The 6000-nt window shown below is 38.8% G+C and overlaps 1 long non-coding RNA gene across 1 annotated transcript in view; it reads left to right on the forward strand.

The window, feature by feature from the left end:
- Positions 1–1792, forward strand: part of LOC118988904 (uncharacterized) — a 38791-nt gene extending 36999 nt beyond the window's left edge. Inside the window, exon 3 of the long non-coding RNA XR_005066868.1 lies at positions 1561–1792. This is a non-coding gene — a long non-coding RNA (uncharacterized LOC118988904). The remainder of the gene's footprint in view (positions 1–1560) is intronic.
- The last annotated feature ends 4208 nt before the right edge of the window (positions 1793–6000 follow it).

The following is a 6000-nucleotide window of genomic DNA, read 5'->3' on the forward strand; positions in this document are numbered from 1 at the left end:
GATGCTGGAATAAGACATGGAGGGCCAGAGGAATGTGGGCTCCAGGCAGTACTGACTTCCAATGCACCTCCCATCACTCCGAATAGGACCAAGTTTGCTTGTGGCATCAGGGTAGCATCAGGGTGGCATCAGGGTGCTAAGACTTGGGTCCTCAGGTTCCTTCCATGATGGAAAGCTGCTGAGTGCTCCGGTCTGGAGGCCCCTTGATACAGGGGTCTGAGAGCTCGAGTAGGACTGCTGAATCCCCCTCTCTCCCACCCCAATCCCAGCCCAGCACAGGCCAGTCCACACAGGTCCTGGAGAGTGGGGGCCTCTGCTTATCACTACTCTCAACAAGTGCGGAAGCAGTGGAGGAATGAGTTTTAACCTTTTTAATTTTGTAACCTCACTCCTTTTTCTACAAGAAAAAGTGGAAGAAAGAGGAAGAAGAGCCTTGAAGGAGACATAAATTATTTTAAGTGCATCAGATCTACCTTTTTAAAACATTTGATGAACAGGCCCTATTGGGGTGATAGGTGGTGGGATGGTGGGGGTGGGATAAAAGTGTATGGAAGGGAGAGAGACTCAGGGAGGTCCAAACAGAACAGGGAATATATTAGGATGCCAGGGCTAATATTTAACATTCAGAGTGGGTTACTACTAATACCTCTTCCTATTTGACATTATTTTTAGTAATAATCATACCATGAAACCAATAATAATGGCAGAAAAGAAATGGTCTTTTATAAAACTTTGTGTCATATTGATAAAAATTTAAAATAAAATAAATATTATAATCCAAAGAAGGAAAAATATTATGGAGTAATGCTTCTGATTTATTAATGTATTTTTAAAGAATGAGATGAAAACTTAGACCCAAATATTAGTCTTTCACAGTAAAGAGTAGTAATCTCACAGTTTTTATTTTTGTGATTAACTTTAACAAATTTGTCAATGACTTTGTTAAACTTGTCTTTCTTCCTGTATGTGTACGTTCTTTGATGAAAGAATACTTTTTACTAATTTTAATTTTGAAAGGCTTCTTTCACATGAAGCAAAGAATAGGAAAAGTCTTAAATATGGGGATGTATTTGTCAGAGATATATAAAAATCCCATTTCACAATAACTCCCAGAAAATTTAGACATAATAAAAAATTCTAAGTGCTCACATAAAATGACAGAATTGAACTCAAATTCTGGTTTCTCTACAATGATTGTGCTATCATTGTTTATTTCAAATTAATTGAGTGTAAAAATACATAAAATTAAAGCAAGCTTTATTATGTACATACTCTCAAAACAGATGCACGGAGTTAATTCTCTGAATTGACTTCCATATAGAATATGTTACTAAAGGAGAAGCAATTAAAAAATGTTTTCAGCTGAAGCTTACATTTATATTATTAAAACCCAACAGCAATGGTGGCAATTGTTTAACATCTAGACCAACAGGAGATTTGGGGGGGGGTCAACAAGGAATACTTTATTAATAACATTGTTTAGAATTGCTTGTCATGGTGATAATAGAAAGGAAATTGGCTTTTTAGTTGGCTTTATTGTTGTTTTTAAATCTTTTACAGGCCACACACCCCTGGATTACCTGTTTCACGGGGGACCACCCCTCCCCCCTCCCCCAGTCACACTGATGCTGAATGACTGATAGTGTCTTGCTGGACTTGGAGAGTATAGTAAAATGCATGAGTTTGAAGGAGTGACAGAGAGACGCCCAGATAAGGTTGGTCACCAAATATCTGATAAATTCTCTGACTCCACTGACACAACTAAATGGTTTTTTCTCTCTTCTCACTCTCACAATAAAAAGGAAAAAACAATCAAGCATCATTAGCTTAAGTGTTCTTCTTTCTCATAAAAACATTAGCAATCCCTTCGTCTTTGCATGCTATTTGTGCTAGCCTAACACTTCCACCCTTTGTTTGTGGCTTTGTTTCTGACCCCTAATTTCATTTTCACTCAACTCAGAATTCAGTTTATTTTGATCGATAAAACACGTGACATGCTTTGCTGAATCATCAGAACTGGCTTAGTCACAGTTCCATGGGATTGGAAGCATGACGCTGCCGAGACCATTATGAGGGATAGAATGATTGATAAGGGAAGGAGGAAAAACTAGCAGAAGTCATGACTTATCCTTCTAGGTTTCCTATGTATGATATTCCTTTTTCCGTTACCTCATCAGACAGATAGATTTAGATCTACCCTTGTATTAATCAATGGTTTCCTGGTTAAGGTGACTTAAAATCTCTGGGTTTAAAATTCTCCCACTACTTCTGTATATTCCTTTAGGTTAAATATTATTTGCTCTGCATGGACCTCTGGAGTGCAGATACCTCTGGAAGAAATAACATTTCTTTCAAGTCTTAGAGACATTTTAGTATAAATGAGTATATTCCATTACTTCCTCTGTTATCTGATAAGCAGGATAGAGACACCAGTTGCTTAGAAGTTCATGGACACACCTCTCAGCTTAGCCTGGACTGCTCTTGAATATGTACTTTTGCTTTAAGAAATTCCAATTCCCACTCTGAGGGGGGGAAAAACCCAGAAGAAAACCCACCCTGTTGATGATAGGTCTGAAGGAACTTCATATGTAAAGGGTAACATGTTTTATTTTATTTTCTCTTACAAGAACATTCTCCTGGCCTACAGCACAGCTTCTCACTTCACCCCACAAGTGCTGGAGGCTTCATACTATCATTTGTGTCTCATTTTTGATCTACTAACACGTGTCTGGGAGAGGCCCTTTGGGATTTCTTCTTGGCTCTGCTTCAAGCTCCATAATAGCAATGGATCCACGCTTCTTCATAAAGTGAGGGCAGGTGGAGGCAGTCCAAGTGGCCTCCATGAGTGTGTTTGTAGGAGTGGCACTCTCAGCATGCATTAAAAATCAGGAGCCAGCTAGGACAAAAGCCCAGAGTGACAGCATGCCTCTAAGAATGGTGCCTGCACCAAGGTTTTTTTTTTTTTTAAAGAAGTAAAGAAAGAAAGAAAGAAAAGCATTTTCTTTTCTACTGAATTGAGTCAATGTTCTGTGCCAGCTTTTGTTACCAGGAGCGTCCTGTGTGTGTATGCATGTATGTGTGTGTGGGTGCCAAGTGTACACGACCAGTTTCACACAGCTGCTGCCTGAAAAATCCCCTGGGCAGGCGGTAGAAATGACACTGGAGAGCGGTAAGAAGGCAGCTGATAGGTTATCTGCAAAGGTTATCAAAAGTAAAAAAGGTGAGCTTGACTTTGTTGATAATTTGTCTCCTTTCATGGTTTAGAAGTGTTTTTGTGTCACTATATAATCCAAGAATGTTTATTAATTGCCCATCTGGATGGTTCTGTTCATAATATGTATTTATTCCAAACACAAGTTATTGATAAAAATTACTAAAACTTATTTGTATATGAAATAAAATCTATTATTCAAGGGTTTAGAGTTACATAGCATACAAATGTAGCACCACAGAAATTCCCACTTGATTTCATGAGCCATTGTCTTTACTGTATATAGGTATTTTCCAAAGGATTTGTATATAAGTTAAATATTTTAAAATAAAATCATATTTTGATTGCTCTAAAAATTAAAATTCCTGGAGTGAACTTTCCTCTCTGAAAAGTATGAGTCAGGAATGAGATGGCCATTGGCTCTGTCATTTTTCCCCTGTGGGCTCAGTTTTCTCATCTACAAAGTTAGAGGGTGGTTACGATACCAGATTTTTGAGACTCCTTTTCAGCTTTATCCTTCTGGATTCTAAAACTTTTATAGTGTGAAGAAATCACCTTCTAATTTGTCCGTCATCTTTTTAAATAGAGTTCTTTGCTCTGGGCTGCCTTCATTAAAAGGAGTTTACCTCAACTGGTACTAACAGTTTGTCTGAATTCGTTATGCATGTTTATTACTCTTTTAGGATGAAGTGCAATGAGTCATAAGTGAGAAGGTTATAAAAGCACGCACAGATCAACAGGAAGACAGAGACAGAAAAAGAGGTAGTGAGATGTCAGCATTTTCCCTCAGGCAGCTTGAAAGCAAAAAACAGAGTCCCTGTGGTTTAAACACAGGTTTTGTGCACTGACCTGCCAGCGTTATACACCCGGCTACAGGGCACAGCCACGAGCCTTTCCTAGAACCTAGCAGCCCTCACCTGCAAGCGGCTGTCCTGCAGGTGTCTAGGAAGAAGAGAAAATTCTGTGAACCAAATGAATTATGGGAAGTGAGCCTTAGGGTCAATGCTGGGGCAGGGCTTCCCCCACCTTTACCCTGTTTGACTGTATCTTGAGATTCTTCCCAGACCAAAGAGTGCCTCGAAAGAGTTTTTTTCTATCTCTTAGTTTCCACTGTGGGAAATCAAAAGCCTCTTCCTTTGGAGACAGGAAAAAATAATTTTGTACCATTGATGGTTTTTGGTGATACATATCCACTCTTCTGAAAAGGGCCATGTGGCTTATGTATATTTATAGATATATTTTGAAGGTAATTAACAGCAAAATATGATCTGCCTTTAAATCACACAAATTATTCAATTTGTTGATGTATAACCACATCATTTACAGAAAATAGTGAGTTGGTTCACTGTAGCCATTTTCCGAGCACCTGCTCTTTGCCCAGTGTGCCAGGGGATAAAGAGATCAAGACTTTCTCGCCATGTTGTAATATTCCTGGGTCCCTCTTCAATGGACTAAATGTTTGTATCTCCCCATAATTCTGAGGTTAAAACCCATGACCCCCATGGTATTAGGAGGTGGGGCCTCTGGGAAAGAATTAGGATTAGATGAAGTCATGTAGATGAAGACTCATGGGCAAGATTAGTGCCTAAGAATCACGAGAAAGCTTGCTTCCTCCCTCTGCTCACTGCCTTGTATATGAAGATACAAAGAAAAGTCAACATTCTGCAACCCAGCAGAGGACCCTCACCAAGACCCAACCTTGTTAGCACCCTGATCTTAGCCTCTCAGCCTCAGAACTGTGAGAAATACATTTTTGTTGTTTACAAGCATCCCAGTCCATGTACTCTGTTACAGTAGCTCAAACTGACTGAAGTACTATCTTAGTGTCAATATTTTCCAGAACTACATATTTACCTATTTTCCTACCTAAGCTTTTTGTGACATGCAACAGTGCATCAGTAAATTCCAGGTTATTCTTGGTTGGTTATAAAGCAGTAACCCTACCAAAATTCTCTGTTCTATATTTAGACTCTACATCAGTCAGTAATTTTCTAGTAAAGGTTGTTTTCTAATACAGCTTTCAATTCACAGTATGCTGCTGGATTATTTGGATATGACCAGCTGATCTATGCCAAATCTAAGCACAATTACTATGGCAGCTGGCATCTTTACCATATCATGGGGAGTAGAATTTACTCTTCCAGTGGTGACTCTACTCTGCGTACACATAATATCAAAAGAATGGTTTTGTATAATCATTTTCAAAAAGCATAACCCTCATATGTTTTAGCGAACTCTTATGTCATCAGAAAACATGACTTAGCTGTATTTTACCTAACTGAGCATGGCTGAATTGATTCAGGTAAATAGTATAAAGGTACAACTTAACCTGGAGTAGGATATACTCCTGAAAACATGGCAAAATGTCAAGGTTTTCCATTATTTGTCAGAAGTTGATGGTGAGGGACCCAGAGCCACTGTATGTGTCATATAATATTGTGTCATAAAAGTGGTAACTAAACCTCAGACCATGTAACAAAATGATTTAAACCCAATTTGAAAACAGAAGGAAATAGAGCTTTAAAAGGAGAGGTGTAGGAAAGGTGATAAGAAGTTGTTGAAACAAACTTGTTTGCTCGACAATTTTTATGTGGACCATGGTGGTAGTAGCTATCAGAATAAGATGCGAAATCTTTTCAGTGGCCCTTCAGCACACTGTGTAAATGCAAGGCAGGGCACTTTTAAAATGAATGTGTTTAGTGCCAGTTGAACCTTTCAGCCTGAGGGTCCATTTCTATGCCTGCCATGTAGTCTTGTTCTTAATGCTACTTGGCTGTGGCATGTGAAGA

This window comes from Sturnira hondurensis, unplaced genomic scaffold (genome assembly GCF_014824575.4).
Source record: "Sturnira hondurensis isolate 20B ecotype Veracruz unplaced genomic scaffold, ASM1482457v3 Scaffold0006413, whole genome shotgun sequence".
Taxonomy (NCBI): domain Eukaryota; kingdom Metazoa; phylum Chordata; class Mammalia; order Chiroptera; family Phyllostomidae; genus Sturnira; species Sturnira hondurensis.